Source organism: Dendronephthya gigantea, unplaced genomic scaffold (genome assembly GCF_004324835.1).
Source record: "Dendronephthya gigantea isolate DGI-Jeju-01 unplaced genomic scaffold, DenGig_1.0 000037F, whole genome shotgun sequence".
NCBI lineage: Eukaryota > Metazoa > Cnidaria > Anthozoa > Malacalcyonacea > Nephtheidae > Dendronephthya > Dendronephthya gigantea.
The window spans coordinates 1,788,510-1,805,543 of record NW_021163047.1 but is presented as its reverse complement, the minus strand read 5'-3'; the positions used below and the strand labels follow the sequence as shown (position 1 = coordinate 1,805,543).

Here is a 17,034-nt window from a genome sequence, read left to right as displayed (position 1 = left end):
GAACTGTGTTATATTAGAAGAAAAATATTTTTAAAATATATTTTGTATCCAGGAGATTTTCCTGCTGTGTGTTTTTATAACCTGCGTGTGAGATCGATTAATTCACATACTTCCTTTGTGTACTTGTGATAAGCGTGCATGAATATTCAGCCTCTTACTTGTTAAGCGATCAGTTTATTCTACACACAGGAATTCAGTATAAATGCCCTGTTTACTTGCTTTACTGTTCCTAACGGAAGACGATGAACGAAAAATCCTTCTATAATTAACATGGATCATTATTACATGTTTTTCCGGTTTGGGTAAAAAAAGGCTCTGAAAGAAACATAAAAAATTACGCTGCGACTGAAGAAATACATTTTCAATTGTTTATGTTATTTTCCTGAAAGTTAAAGGTGTAGCTGTCTTTATGTCACTAGATAGGAAAACATGATTTCTTCCATTAGAAATTAAAATCCAAAGGAAAATATTTTGGTAGCGAGGCAAACGAAGCTATAAAATAAAGGATATTTTTGTTCATCTTTCTTCATTTTGTCCGAGACTTGAGTAAAAAGAATATCAAGGAAGGTTTAGGTCATTGATTTACCTGGACTAATATAGCTGGAATGAGTAATGAATCATGGATATCTTTACTTTTAGAATTATTTTCTTGTTTTGTCAAGCAAACTTTTATAAGAAGTTTTTAGCATTCCATTTTTATATTCTAAAGCAATTTTTTTGAAGCTCCTCTGGAAGATAAAGTTCATAAACCTTTTGGAAAAGGAGAAAGAAGCCTGTGGCGAAGTACAATTTCTTGGTGTAGTCAGGCTATAATCTGATCTTATTTTTTCCGAATATCAAAATCATATTTATTTTATGTCACCAGATGCAAAAGACAAAGCTTCCTTCAATCAAAATTTAGAAGTAGGCAAAGTATTCTGGAATTTTTGCAGTATAGAAAACCTGACTAGCCTCGTTTTTGTGTATCTTGCAATAGGCCTCTTGCTCTTCTTCGAATAGGTCCATGCATAGTGATGTGAACCCGCGTCATGATGTAAGGGGCGGATCGCATGGGCGAGACTGGCCCGTTCCCTATAGTTTATTATATTCAATTCAAACGTTTCGGTTACATGGAACCGGGTCAGCTCGGGCTGTGGTTGTGTCAAGCGGGGCAGCTCGGCTTGCCGACATGGGCGTGGCAATTGGGTAGGGGGGTGTATGTGAGGGGTGTGACACCCCCTAATAATTCAGCATGATAAAAAATTGGTCAAATTGCTTTGTTATTTTTAAGCAAATTGATCAAATATACAACAACATTTATTTTAGTATTTATAGAAATTTGACCAGTTTCCTACACCCATGTCATACACAAATTTTAATTTCCATTATCGAAAGTGGGAGAATATTACGTGACACCCCCCTCCTATCCTAGTTTTTTTGCCACGCCCTGCTTAGTTGAAATTTCGTTTCAGGCTGGCAAACTAGCCTAAAAGCACAAGAATGAATATCATACTTTAAAACCTAAGAAGGATTGACATTTACAGAATTGATTTCAAAAAATTTCGCTAAAATATCATAGTGAAATCACTCACAGTCCATGTAATCGGCCCCTAAATGGTATGATTGATTAAATGTTGATTCTTGAATATCAGCGATGCATGCAGTGATTTCGCAGTGGTAAGTTCCTATTTCTCGAATATATTATTTATATTATTGTATAACCGTGAAGTTATAAGATAAAAGTATTTGTCACGCACATGCACGATATAATTTACCACGTATGTTTTTCTATACTCCATATAAATACAATATAAAAACATTTTTAAATATTTTATCTCTTTGTTGAAAGCAAATATAAGTTAAGTAAATTAGCTTGTAGGTACACCACGTAAGTAAGTATTGTAGTTGCTTGTAGTTTAAATATGACTCGATGCTGTCGTTGTTACGGGAATGGACGGTGTAGGCAATGAATGTGTTTGTAGAACGATCCAGTTTGCATTAATTGTAAGGCAGAAAAAACAAACGATGTGAAAATAAAAAAGCAGCTCGTTATTTTGTTGAAACTGTTATTTTTAAGAGAAAGTTTTGATCTGCTTCTGACATGGCAATCACCCAATTTTTGCTTCTGTTTTTCAGTATTAAAGATAGAAAGAAAATGGCACAAATTAATTCGGAAAGGCAAATTTAATTGCTATTGAAATTAGTAAGATGGCTCCAGACGGTTTTAACTAAGCTATATAATGCAATATTTTGGTACTTTTTTATCAAATGGTACATTTTCTGCAAAGAGACCTCGGTCCGATATCGATCTGTTGATAAGAAGTTACTAACTCACAGGTTAAAATTTTAAGTCAGGAAAACTGAGGAATTTTACTTGCACACCAAGGAATACTTGAATTTATTCCACAGACAGAAAACTGTCACTGGTTTGATAATTGTTATTTGTGAATTCTGTGATCAAAAAACAAACGAATTAGTTCGTCATATTTCTCCTGGTAACAGGGGCGGCGTGGCCCACCGGGAGACCGCGAAATTTCCTGGTGGGCCCCTGGAAATTTAGCCATAAAGGGTCCCAAGCAGTTAATTAAAGTTGGTAAATTAAAATATTTTTGATCCAAATTTGTAACAAAGCATTACGAAATATTTAAAAAATTGAGTCTTGCGTTGAAAGGTATAGAATTTACTACATCCTCCGCCGGCCCTTTTCGTGCAAATATGGCGGGCGGTGATCGCCCGAAATGCTCCCTAGCGCCTGCGGAGGAGGTAGTAGAATTTACATATTCATCCTTGAAACTTATTAGTACCCTCGAGCGACCGAGAGCGCCGGCTACTCTAGGGATAAACTGTTTGATATTAAATATTTAAATGGTGATGAAATGACATCACAAAGTAAAATGATTTATTCTATTTTGCTGTTTTGACTAGAATTTGACTTTTTTAGCGTTTGCAAGAAAATTCGGATTATTACTTTGGAAAGTAGGCCCTGTATGATTCCCGGCCCCTATTTTAGTGCCACGCCGCCCCTGTCTGGTAAAACGATCTTTTAATAGATTACTGATATCCGCTCTGTTGTACTTGGAATAAAAAGGTATTACTTTGTTTTGATTGTTTTTATTGTGTAATATTGAATCATTTTATATTAAAATTTTCAGCATTCTCGTTCTTACGGCTACACCCTAAAATATTTATCAATAATTGATTATCAATTCAAGATCATACCGAAAATGTATAGCGAGAATATTTCAAACTATTAATAAATAATACAATATATTAGCAACATTAGATGAACTGTTTAACATTTAGAATTTTAAATATTTTAATGATGAACACACCACACACATGCATCAGCATGATGCATAGCTGATCGATATAGCTTGGTCTGAGTTGAGTCATTTTGTGTAACACTATATAACACTTAATTCTCACAATGTGCCGGCCATGTAATGTTGGCTGTTTCTCTTTACATGTCATGAGCAAATCAAATTGTGGACAAGATACCTCTTTTCAGATTCAGGGTTACGATTACAGACGGGCTTTGGTTGTCAAATATGTTGAATAAACACTAGATTGCTAGCTGTTGCGATACTTATCGTGCATGGAAGGCGAGCTTTTTGTTAAGGTTTTAGCCAGATTGAGACGTAATGTTTAATCACTCTTAATTTAGACGCTGTGAAGTTCACATAAGAAATTTTATTTTGAAATTTGAAATTTAATTATGTTAAACCCACTGAAACATGGTTTCAGATGTAGGATTGTGAACAGTGTTGTTTTAGTTTTACTCGGGAAGACATTCCATCGCACTAATTAAGGAATGTCTGATAGTGATACAGATCAAGACAGGCTTGAAGTCGAAGGCAAAAGCCAAAGGCAAAGCGGAAATTTTATATTCTAGAAATACTATGGCAGTATTTCATCGAGGATGGGAGACTTATGTTTTGGTCTGTATAGTTTCTCGATTAGATGAATGCGAAGAGCAATTCAAGAAGTGCAGACGCATTTTGTTAGTAATTAGCCATGATCCGCCATTTTGGTTTCACTCATTAATGAGGAAAAGTGAGTGGGAAAGTGAGAGAGCTAGCATTCCAGTCTTAATTGAGTTCACTGGCCCTCGCAAGGCGGCTCAGCTAAGTGAACGATTGGCGGATAAGTGCTAAATTTAAAGACGTGCTCAACAAACAAAGACGTTCCCGCTGTCTGTGGGAAAAAATTGCGGATGCTTAGGGATACAACATGATAAATATAATAATTACATTATGTTTATTTTTATTAAGTCAGTCACTTTTTATTAATTGTTTTTGATCTTTTTAATATTTTCAACTCAAATTATCTACTCACATAATTATTGTTGTATAATTTTTATGCTATTACGTACTTATAATCATACATTCTACATTACTTTCCTAAAAAGCTACAACATAAATAATGAAAAATGTCGTGTATTTCAGGTTAAACCATAAACATGTATAATACGTTTAATGTAGTTTATATGTTAAGATTCTTTATAAGGATTTTGAAAAGCAACAACACAATGAGGCATTTTTGTGGCATATAAATTGGGCAGGAAGCGCTCGAAAAAAGGTCTAGAGGCTCTAATCAGTAACTTAAGTTTTTCCTAGAGGAACAAGAGGACCTCTAATTCGCAGAGGGTGTGAGCCAGCTCTGTGCATGTTGTTCAGTGAGTTGAGACTAGGGACCACCATTAGTTATACTGAGACAGTAAGGGCACTCAAAACCAAAAAGAGCATGCAAAAACTATAGGTTTTTCTAAAGGAACAGGTGGACCTCTAAATAACAGGGGAACAGGCGGAACCCTGTTCAGGTCCGTCAGCTCGACTCAAATATTGTCTGACTGACCCATCGAGTCTCTAGGTCAGGTCATCAGGTCGCGTTTTCGACCAGAATGACCTGTACAAATGCACTTCACGTGGTGAGGTGTTGTCCAGAAGGACAGCACTTCCTGCCATTAATGGCGATCACTGTCATTTCCGCCACGGGAAGTAGGCCGAATTATAGTCCTGTTTTTTGACAGCGAAGAGGGTCCAACCGAAAATGTCTTTAAGACACAATCTCGCAATGTGGCGGGCAATTGTGTGTATGTGCGTCCTTGAACAAACAGATTCGAAGATATCGTGCAGTTGCCGTGGTAGCATGACAGAACAAACATACGACAGGCTATGAGTTTGCAGGAAGGATCCACATACACACAAATAGGGGACTGGTATTATATAGACTATACAGCTAGGAAGCATAATGTTTAAGTTTTAAAGGTAGATATTAAACAAAATTTTCAATGTTTGGTACATGCAGTTAGTTTTTATGGAACGGAAGCTAAGACGTCCTTTGGAGTTCCAATGTATCTCTCGTAACAGTCTGAAGACCAACGTCCTGGCGTTTTGATGAGCCAAGAGGTTAGGCCGGCTGAGCCCGCAGCTGTAGCAGCTCCGCTCCTTTAACTATGAGAGGCGTAGAGTTTTTCGGTTAGTCCTTGCCCTTGAAGTAGATGACGTAGGTGCGATGTTAGGGTTACACGTGTAAGTGGGACAACTGATGTAAATTAGAACAGTGGACGAGTTGTTTGGCCAGACGATGACTGGAGTAGATATGTTTTCATAGCTCGAACCGGGCAGAGTTATTTGGAAGCCGGTACCCCCCAATCACTGGATGCTTTCTACGCCCCTGGGTGTGTTGCCGTTCAGTGATCATCACATACCAGTTTTTAGCTTGATTCACGACAAAATCATTTTCATGGAAAACGTACGCGCTGGGTGGTTCAATTAAATGACGTAAAATTCATTCAATTGTTGTCAATTAAATGATCGTTTCGTGCGGATAGGTTTGCAAAAATTTTGCGCGCGAAATATTATTTCACAGAGCGATAAAAAGCGGTTAATTGAAAAGTATGTTTTCTCTTTCCTCATTATCCAAACCCTTCGATGATTTGACATTACGATGAGCCAATTGTTAAACGACATCCACGACGAAAAGGGTCGGTTTTGGAACGCTTGATCAAGACATCATAATATTCCGCGTGGAGGATATTTGGGTGGAAAATAATGTCTATGCGGGATGATAGGTGGCACTCGGGATCAAATGGAGAATTACACGTGAATTCACTACAGCGCAGGAAACCAAAAAAGGCCAGAGTGAAGGCGGCCCAAAGCATCACATTGTCTGAACAGTCTGTAAACTGAGGACGTAGGGCAGAATGAAGGAACTAGAGTTCGGTCACAGTGATAGGCCGTCGATCCCGCAATTTTTAACCTATGAGGCGCTTCAGACCTTTCAGGCTTTTCTCTAATAATTGCATGCTCCCATGTCGAATGGGAATTGAGAAATTACGTGCAGGTAAGACACGCTAGCTAAGTATGTTTTAACAGTTGAATATGAAATAGATTTGGATAGATGACCGACGAAGTAAATAAATCAAGCTTAGACTACGTGTAGTTGAGAAACACGCGCTGGTAATCCTCAACCTCTGAGGCAACAAATACCTGTAATTTAAACTACGGTTTGATTTTCATCTGCAGGGAATTAGTTGCTTTCTGAATATTTCACCCAACAACTTTGCATCAAATGTGGTTCATAATCACAACTACGTAAAATAGACAATAAATACTTCCTGGCATCACTGCTACTTTCCTGGTCAAAACGTTGAGAAGCTCTCTAACTTTGATAAAATTTTGTCTTTGCTTTCATGGTATTTGGATTTGAAACATGAAAAGCAATTCTTGAAATTATTGGGTTGCTTGGCGGCTCTACTCAGTTTGTGATTTAATTCGCAGGAGAAAAAAATGTTGTTTGTATATCATATATAAGTTGAACAAATATTTCCGGGACAATCAGCAATACTAACAATTAACAAAGGTAATCTTAACCGGCCCCGTCCTCCAATTGTCTTCCCATCTGCAAGTTTGCCTTTTGTTGTAGCTTTTAGGTTTAGGAGATGTTTTCCCATTCGTTTTTGTACGTGCCCCACACAATCAAGCTTCTCAACCTTAATTTCATCATATACTTCCTCCACAGCGCTATGTGCCTTGCTGTCTCCATCTGAGACCATCCATCTGTAGCGAATGTTATACAGATCCAGAGACCTGCTCCACAAAACTTTTGCTCCTTCCATCTCCATTGCAGGTGAACTGCCACCAAAATTTATATCACATTCACCAGAGAACACATGTTCAATTTCCCATTCCTCAAATTCTTCATCAGTCGTGCACTTCGATTTCTTCAAACTGCACTTCTGACAAGATTTTGAGATAACATGGTAGTCAAGTACTTCCCCAGTGTCAATAGAAATTACAAATACAACACCAAAAAGAGATGTGAAGCCTGGCTTGGCCCAAGTACCATCAAAGCTTACTGCAACATCGACAGTAGAACTTGTATCTTCTGAACCATTTTCCTTCAAAATATGTTCCCTCAAGTTTTGTGCAGCTTGTTTCATTTCTTCTTTAGCTTCTTGCTCAAGAGCAGTTACAACTTTTTCAAAGTGCTAGTAATAGGTCGTCTTAGTCATACAAGGCATGTTCATTATCCCACAAAAAGATGCAAGACCTTCATAACCACCCCCTGATTCCACAGAATGGTACACTGCACGTCGGTTTACATCAGCACTGTTTCCATTTATAGAGAGCTTAGAAGACGTCTCTAAAGTGACTTCCTCTTCACACGAATTACATTTTGCTTTGAGATCAGGCATTAGTCCTCTTTTTCCAGCAATATCTTCGTGAATAACCAAGTGTCCTAGATTAGAAAAATTATATTAACAGCATTACCAATCTTAACTAATTCACATATGTATGGTGATTATTATATCATAGACAGATGTCAATAGCCTACTGTATACAACTAAATCAAGTTAATTTTGGAAATAACAAACCAGTTATTGAAAAATGTAGTTATAGAAATTATAGAACATTCAAAGTATAAACTAAGTACAGAATTTAAGGAAGATTGAACACCTCCTTACCTGCGCCACAAACATGTGCTTTTGAAATGCTTGATGACAGCTTATTTATATCAATAAGGCGATAGCTTGTCCAGCATGATCTATATCTTGGGAAGCCTCCAAAGCTGATGTTTCTGCTTCTTTTGACAGGTTTAGTTTTCTTCTGGATGCGCTCAAAAGCCTGGTTGATTCCACTTCCAGATTAGGTTCTGAATTTTGTGGGGTTGTACTTGATCTCGCTGAATCACCGCCATCAGTAGACTCACTCATGCTTGAGTTATCTGTGTATCTCTGCCTTCCAGAAAATGGTTTTCCTTTTCTTTTTTTCTTATAAATGTTTTTGTTCTTATAACCAACCATAACAAACAGAAGTAAGATAATATAAAGTAATTTTTGGAACCAAGTTTGATATTTAAAGCAGTGCTAGTTTAGATCCGAATGATACAATGTAGCTTTCAAACAAGAAATATGCCTTCCCATGATACTTTACAGGCCTATTTGTAAAGAGGGGAACTTCATGTAATCCATGATAAACATAACCAGCCCTTGATCACGTTTTCAAGACAATAGAAACAAAAAATTACATTGAAAACAAAAAAAAAAAAAATGCGTTGCCATAGTAACCAAATATAGTGGCAGCTAAAACAATAAATAAGTAGATAGTAAATAATTTTTTTTTAAAAAACGACCACCACAGCTTCTTCAAGGCAATAGAGCTACCTAAGATATCAAAAAAAATTTTTCGACTTTGAGGTCGAAATCCATGTGTACCCCCGCCTTAATACTAAGACTAATTAATCCTGAAACACTGAACACTAACTCACCCCCCGTAAGGTTGAAATGTCAGGAAAACTGAGGAATTTCCTATGCGCGCCAAGGAATACTTGAATTGTTTCACAGACAGTCACGTGATTTTTGTGGTGAAAAATCAAAACTCGCACATCCAAACACTGGAATATCTTTGTGATAAAAATACCAAATAAATCCTGATATTTCTTCTGGTAAAATCATCGTTTAATAGATTTCTGATATCACATCTGTTGTACTTGGAATAAAAAGGTATTACTTTGTTTTGATTGTTTTTATTGTGTATATTTATTTGTGCAATTTGCAGAGTCTCAGGTGTGCAAGAGAGAATTTTGAGGGGTGAAGTTTTCTATAAAGTTTAATAATATTTATCCAAATTGGACAGAGATATAATAAGCATGTAAATAGTTGCCTGATCACTATGTTCAAATTGTGATGTAGATTTAAACTGTTTAACCTCTGTCATTGATGGATTACACAGTTTTAATCTACAGTATTTCCCTAGAGTAAGGAATGTGGATTATCTGTTCTAGGGAAAGGGAGTTTAACTAATAAATATGAAAAATACAAATATGAGAGCAATCATGAGAGGTATTAATCCTGCAAGTGTGAATTGATGCATTTATTATTAGTCAGTGACTCAGTGTACATATTTATATTCAGACATGTACAGTAACTATACAGCCTGGGGTATTAGGTTGGTTTAAATAAATTAAAAAGGAATTAGTTCTACTTGCTCGCTAAGTTATTTGATCAGTTTTGAAAATAATTACATTCTGCCCAACAACAACACACTTCTGTATCAAGTCAAAATTTTATGATCATTATTAATACCATTCTTACATTAGTAATATCCAAATGAGAAACTCAGCTATGTTATTACAAACTAATGACATGTGTGGTTTTTCAGGAGTTTCACTCAAGCTTCACACTTGATAATTTCACTAGTTAAATATTACTTATATTTACAAGTTTCCAGTCCAGTATTCAAGATGTCTGAGAGGTCAAAATATCAAGTTTTATAGAAACATTTATCTACTTCTGAGAATGTCATATTGAAAAATGTTATCATACTGAGGAATATAGATTTTCTTGATATATATTATAAATAATTTATTGGTAATAACTATTATTATTGCTTCTACACTTGTGTCATCATGTGCCCTGGTATAAAATTGAAGCCAGAAGAGTCAAAATGAAATGAAGTATTTACTATTCATATGCGTTTGCAGAGTTTATATTTCAATTTACATCAGGGCTGCTTATTTGAACATGAATATATAAATCCCCCCACCCACAATTAATCTTCTAGCTATATCCCTGATTTACAAGTACTTTTGCAGAGTTTTTAGTTCAAATCACTTCCCTAAAAAGTTTTCTTTGGGCGTATACCTTCTATATTACCAAAAATGTTAAGCTATATTTATTGTAATACAAGTATTTCTGAAATGTCCTAATCCCACACATGACAGATTTTTTAAAAATAATTTTAATTCAAACCCACAGAATGAAAGTTGTGTGAGACACAAAATCCATCTTCAGCCTGCCAACAACTGTTATATTTATATGTCCATTCAGTCTCTTATTTCTTATATTCATATAATCATGTTTGCATATCGTATAATGCAACTAATTCCCCTCTGGAGACGATTAGGTCGTACATGTATCCATAATGCTTCGAAAATGTTGGCAAGATTGTTAAGCACGAAAAAATTAAGGTTATTACGGATAAACATACAGACACCTCCGTCTGTTCTCTCATATCTATCTCTCCGAACTAGTTTAAATCCGTCTAAAGTGATAATATTATCAGGAAGGTGATTCTGAAGCCAAGTTTCAGTTATGCAAATACAATCCAGATTCGAGTGTTGTGCAACATAGCGAATTTCGTCGATCTTAGGAACCAAAGACATAACATTTGAAAGAAGCAAGGATGGGCAATAGGCAGTCTCAGATCTTTTCCCTTGATGCAATAAAAATGATCTCAGATCTTTTCCCTTGAAGCAATAAAAACTAGGAATTAAATTTCGGAGTTCATCATCAATGAAGAACCTGCATCCTTATCACGCACAATCGTATTGTCCCATTGATACCGATGGAAACACCAGAACAAGATTTAAGTCGTTGATGGCCACCAATTAGAAGATTTCTTCTCATTCAAGGTTACGAGATTGTCTGTGAACCACTTTTGAACATTTGCCAGATCCTCGTTTAATTCAATACCTTGACTGTCTTTGAAGAAAAGTAAACGACAGTATCATTCTCATACATAGAGATATTACATGACTTGATACAATTGGGTAAATTGTTCACATTCACATAGATAATGAATAAAAGCGACCCAAGAATGCTTCCTTGTTGGACCCCTACATTCACAGGCTTTACAAAGACTGCTTATTATAAACGACGGTGATTTGGCATCTGTGAGTAAGATACGATTTGAACCATTCACAAACATTCAGAGGAAAAACCTATATAGTGTGTCCCAGAGCCACGCCTCCGCGAGGGAGCTCATTCCCCCGCTGATACTCCGTTATTTCAAAGACGTCTCCTTTTTTGATATGACCTGACTTGATAAGATTTTGTATATATTTTATATTATTTTTAAATAGCTGAAATTTACTGTCTCTTTCCCATATTATAACTTGTTCGTTCTTAGCTATTACAACGAGTAACAATTCTAGTTGAAGAGTAATTTAAACGCAGAGCCCAATACTAAAACCCCGAAATCCTAATAAGTTACTGCGTATATATGGCGTAGAAATGAATGAGGCCCCTTTCAAACATCGACTATTCATGTTCAGAACCTAATGTTAATGAGATAAAGTCTTTGCTTAAGTTCATTTTGCACTGGATTTGGCACATGAAAAATTCGACGTCTAAAACGAGCCTAACTTGCACTAATGTGTTGTACCTAAGGCCCCGTTTTCACGTAGCTTGATACAAGTTTAACCAGAAATTGTTCAGTTAGTTGAGAGTATTCTTTGCAACATTTCTAGCCGTAGCAAAAGAGTATTTTTAATGTGTTTACTCAGTTACAGTTATAGAAAACTATCTAAAAAGTTAAAAATTTGGTTGAAGCGGCGGGTCCTCGAGAATGATTTTTTGTAGCTTCTTGTTAAATATTTCGAAATCTTTTGAATATTATATGCCGAGCGTAGTTGCTTCCGAGCACACTATTCTTGACACAGCAGAGATTTCTCCAGAGTTCATTCGACCCAGTCTTCCGCGCCGAGCTATGTATAGTCGAAATCTCGATTCTTGTCCGTTTGTCCGATGGATGTCTGCATTTTCCGGGCCAAAGGTCGATTATCAAGTCACTTTAAAATTGGGGGGAGTGGACAAAATATTAGAGACGTCGGTACTGTTTTTTTCTGCTTTTATACAGATACATATACATGAAGGCGATGCATGAACGTTCATTGTTCAATCTTAGAGGAGTCCTTTCATGTGTTAATCGGCTACATGGTTCTCAAAGCAATGTTCTCATCTCAATCTAGAGCGGTGCTTTCATTAGTTTATCGGCTATCGCTTATTTTGTTCTTATATGTCAAATATTGAATATATTATAGCTCACATACACAAGCGAATGGATATTGTTAATCACGTAATTGTATACGCAGTAATGCAGGATCGGAACGGAAGATAGACGTTTTTATAACAAGGATGTATTTTTGCCCCTCTTATATAGATACGTATACATCAAGGCGATGAATTTTTATTGTCAATCTAGCGCAGTACTTTTATGAATTTATCGCCTATATCAGTATATGGTTCTTATGACTTAATTCATAGTAAACAAATAAGTATATTGGTATTGAACACATGCAAGCGAACGAATATTGTAAATGTTATTGAATATTGGATACGCAAAATGTTGATCTCATTAGTCCATTATTGTTCAGCTCATCTGATTTTTACGGTAAACAAATAAAGTATGGACTGTGGGTTTTCAATACTACAGGGTGTCCCAAAAGACGCAAACAATAGCCTTGACGATTGTTAGAATTTGAATACCTAAGACAAACTACGAGCTGTGGCATGTTGAATTTTCACAGGTTACGTGCAGTGCAATTACATTTCAGTTCAAGAAATATCATTGCACGTAATGAATTCATATCAGCAATAATCTAACACGTTCCCAATGGATGGGAAATAGTACAATATGAAGTACGAATTTCTTAACTTGTTTTTAATTGCATGTATCCCGTCAAAATTTTACTCGCTATTGCGTTGAGCTTTTTCTTGGGTATTTTTTTAAGACACCCTGTATATTCGGCGACAACGCGCAAAACGCCACTGTAACACTTGATTTTGGGGAACTGTCAACTAGCTCCATTTGCGAAAAGCTTAAGAAGCTAAAATCATCAGGAAATGAGATCACAACAGTTTAGTTAAAATACATTTCAAGATGTCGATCTCGTTAGCCGAAATGACTATTTTCTCTATTTTGAGCGTATATATAGCGCTTTTGAAGTATTAGAGCATTTCAATTTGACATCCAGTTCCACAAATTAAATAACGATCTTTTAAAAATGAATACTGTAAGAAAATACAAGACAAGCTTAAACTAAAATCATTATGATAGGAAAATGCGCCGTAATAGTTTGGTCGAAATAGATTTCAAAATGTCATCTCGCTAGTCGATTGTTGAGCTTGTATAAACATATAAACAACTAATTCAGAAAATTGCGCATGCTCATGCCTTTAATCCTTGGTCTTACCGGAGATGTTAAGGCAGCAATTTCCTTGCGATAGTAACTCCTAGTATAAAGTAAAAGCAATTTATTTATATATTAGCACTCCCAAATCTCCAGTAGATTAGCAGCCTGTGCACTGACGTAATTTATGAGGCAGCGTTACGTCTGTGCACAGGCTAGTAAATTAGTGAAAATGAGTTAGATCTCGATATTTTCACGAGACGCAAATCCAATTAAACATCTTATAATTGATAAATCATACAACATCCTTTATATAATAGCATTATAAGAATTATTATCCTGACTGTGTCTCTTGTTTAGGGGATTGTGAAGTTGATATTTAAAGACAACAATGGATCCATTGAAAGCCAAAGCTAATTATTCCAGGGTATGTCATTTGTTGGTAGATAAAGGTGGAGATGTTTTGAGAAATGCTTTGCATGCAGTGCATCCGCCTTCCACCTTAGCTTCCGTATTGAATGCTAACAGAGCGACCTTGCAGAGAATACGATACAGTGTAATTAAAGCCTCGCAATGGGATCTACTCTTTCCAACATCTGGTTCACCAGATTCAAACAACTTTGATATTACCCTATTGACTGTCCTGCTCCGAAATATTTGTGGATTGTCCGCACCAGCCACCGGATGGAATGCGATGCCTCCAGTCAGCGATACTTCTATATCTGCAAATATTGTAAGAGTAAAAATGTTTAGAAATGAAGTCTATGGTCATATTCCGACTGCTGGTTTAGACGACGTAACATTTGAAACATTGTGGAAAGAAATTTCTGTTCCGTTAGTCAAATTAGGAATTCCTCAAAATTATATCGATGAATTAAAGATGGCTCCTCTTAGCCCTGAAGAAGAAAGTTATATTGAAAGATTAAAAGAGTGGAAACAACAAGAGGATGATTTCATGTCAAAATTAGACGATGTTGAAAGTAAAGTAGTCAAATTAACTAAGAAAGTTGAAAATATTCATCTGTCGCATGTGGAGCAACTGGCTAAATTCAACTTTGCTGGAAAGATTCGTGACCTTTGTAGAAAATTTCAAGATGGCACTAGAAAGTGGTTGTTTGATAAACTTTCAAATTGGTTTGAGAGTGAAGAATCCAGGGTCTTGATCTAACTGCAGGTCCAGGTTGGAAAAAGTGTTTTGTCTGCAAAGTTTTCCGAGCTTTTTAGAGAACGTGGTCAACTCGCAGCTCACCATTTCTGTGACTTTCGAAATTTTGATTCCAGCAATCCTCAGAGAATCCTCCAGTCCCTTGCCAGTCAAATGTGTGATAATGTTGAAGGATTTCGTGATAAACTAACTGAAATTCTTCGTCGTGAACATTCTCGTGACTCGTTGTCAGACGCATTTCGTGTTCTTTTGAACGACCCCCTCCATGCCCTTGACAGACACGATCCAATGTTGATCATCGTTGATGCTTTGGACGAGAGCAAAACTGACGAGAAAAGCGAATTATTGGAGTTGATATCTGAGAGATTTTGTGAACTGCCTGATTGGATTAAGATATTCATTTCAAGTCGACCAGAGCTACAAGTACAAAAGATTCTTGAACATCTTCACCCGTGGGAAATCCGTCCTGATGACAAAGATCACAACAACGACTTAGAGCTTTTTGTTCGTCATAGTTTACCTAATCTTGATGATTATAGTATAAGGTCAGTTATTTCAAAGTGTGAGGGATCGTTTTTGTACGCTTATTTCTTAGTCAGTCAATTGAGAGGAAAGGGCGTGGGAATTGAACCCGACCCATGTGATTACATCTCCAACGGTATTTCGGGATATTACAAAAAGCAGTTCAAACGTTTAGGCATAGGCCTCAAACGTTTCAAGCAAGATACCTCATGTCTCTTAAACAGTTTCATCAATGTCGTTGCCGTTTCTAAGGAAGCGCTCCCAATAAAAGTTCTCTTCACATGCATGGGTCTCTCTAAAGACGAATTTAAAATACGTAAAGCGGTTCTTGACATAATGTCGGAGATTCTTCCAGTATACGATGGGTGTCTGACTGTTTATCATAAGTCATTATGGGATTGGCTGACATTGAACGGTTATGAAGAACATGCATTCGTTGCAGATGTTGAAGACGGCAAAAGACGTCTCTGGCATGCTTGTAAGAAACAATTCTGCGAGATAGATGCTTTGAAATCTGTTTTAGAATTCCAAATTTCAGCCGAGAATAGGTACGCTTTAGAAAATGGTTTGAAATATTTGGTCGATACAGGCGAGGTAGATGAATTTCATTGGTTGGTGCATGTTGGTATAAACTTCTTGAAACTAAAATTTTTTAATGAGTTGGGCGGGATTTTTTAAGGCGAATTCTTGGCACGTACCGTTCTAAACTTTCCAAAGATATTTATTGGGGTCTCATTCAACAGGTTTTTTTATCCCAAATGGTAGAATTTGGAATATTTAAGACTTCTGGAAAACATAATTGTTACGTATATTTGCAAGCACTTGCTAATGGGCACTTTGATTTTTCGCAAGGTGCTGTCAATTCCAAAAGTGTAGCTAGGGATATCTTTGGTGCTACAAATGAGATTTGGATAGAATATGTGACAACTGAAAATAATTCTAATTTAAGCATTGTCCCCGAAGTTGTGGTTCAGCAATTCACTACTTTGATTTTATTGTGTCACCGGACAACACGATGCTTGCTTGCTTACATTTCGGAGAAAAGAAAGTTCAAATGCTTAAAATACCAGATCTTACAACAATCTTTGAGGCACAATTTACTGGCAAAAGACCTTTTTGCAATTTATCTGCCTTTTCTCCAGACTCTTCATATATTTTATGCAATTCAATCCGGTTCTGCATCAATATTAAAGAAAAGAAAGAGGTCCCCTTCATTACGCACGGCCCCGATGACATCAGTTACTGTTCATTTTCTTCATGTGGAATGAAACTTGTCACATTAGAGGAAACGTCAATCAAAGTGTGGGATGTAATAAGCAAGAATATATTGGTTGAAGTTGAGAATGTGTATGATGAGCGATCTTATTGTTTGTTTAGTAATTGTAACTCGTACATTTTTCTTTGGCCACGTCATGAGATCGGGGATGTCTTGGATTACTTGAACGTCTTGAATTCTGAAACTTTAGAAAAGATCGATAACAAGAATATTCGTGTTGACCAGAATTTGTGTAGTGATGATTCCTTTCAAATGTTTTCGCTATTGTCTTTCAACTTGAATGTTAAAATGAAAATGAATTATTTTTATTTGCCATCTGGTGAGAAAGTTATAATTTCCAATAAATATTGTTCAAAAGTCTTTGTGTGGAAAAAAAGAAAGTGTGTAGCATTTACACATGATTTGAACAATGATTTAGCTTTGGTAGTGTACGATGTCATAAATCAAAAGATCGTTGACGTGTTTGAGATTGGATTTTTGCCTTGTGATACTCTTGTCAATTACATTTCGAAATTAGATGGGACGAGTTTCCTTTTATCTCTAGGATCTCCCAAAGTACTCAGTGTTTTATCTTTCAAATCTCTTCTCGAATGGCCTGATGCTACCTTTGTTGATAATGCCGAAATAGTTTGTCGTGCACTCTCTCCAGACACTTTGTATGTCGCGTGCTGTTTTG

At 36.4% G+C, this 17,034-nt stretch overlaps 1 protein-coding gene and 1 pseudogene across 9 annotated transcripts in view; one reads left to right on the top strand and one right to left on the bottom strand.

The window, feature by feature from the left end:
• Positions 1 to 17,034, top strand: part of LOC114526137 — a 221,341-nt gene that overhangs the window by 117,387 nt on the left and 86,920 nt on the right. The window lies entirely within an intron of this gene.
• Positions 6,785 to 8,287, bottom strand: LOC114526123 (annotated as a pseudogene).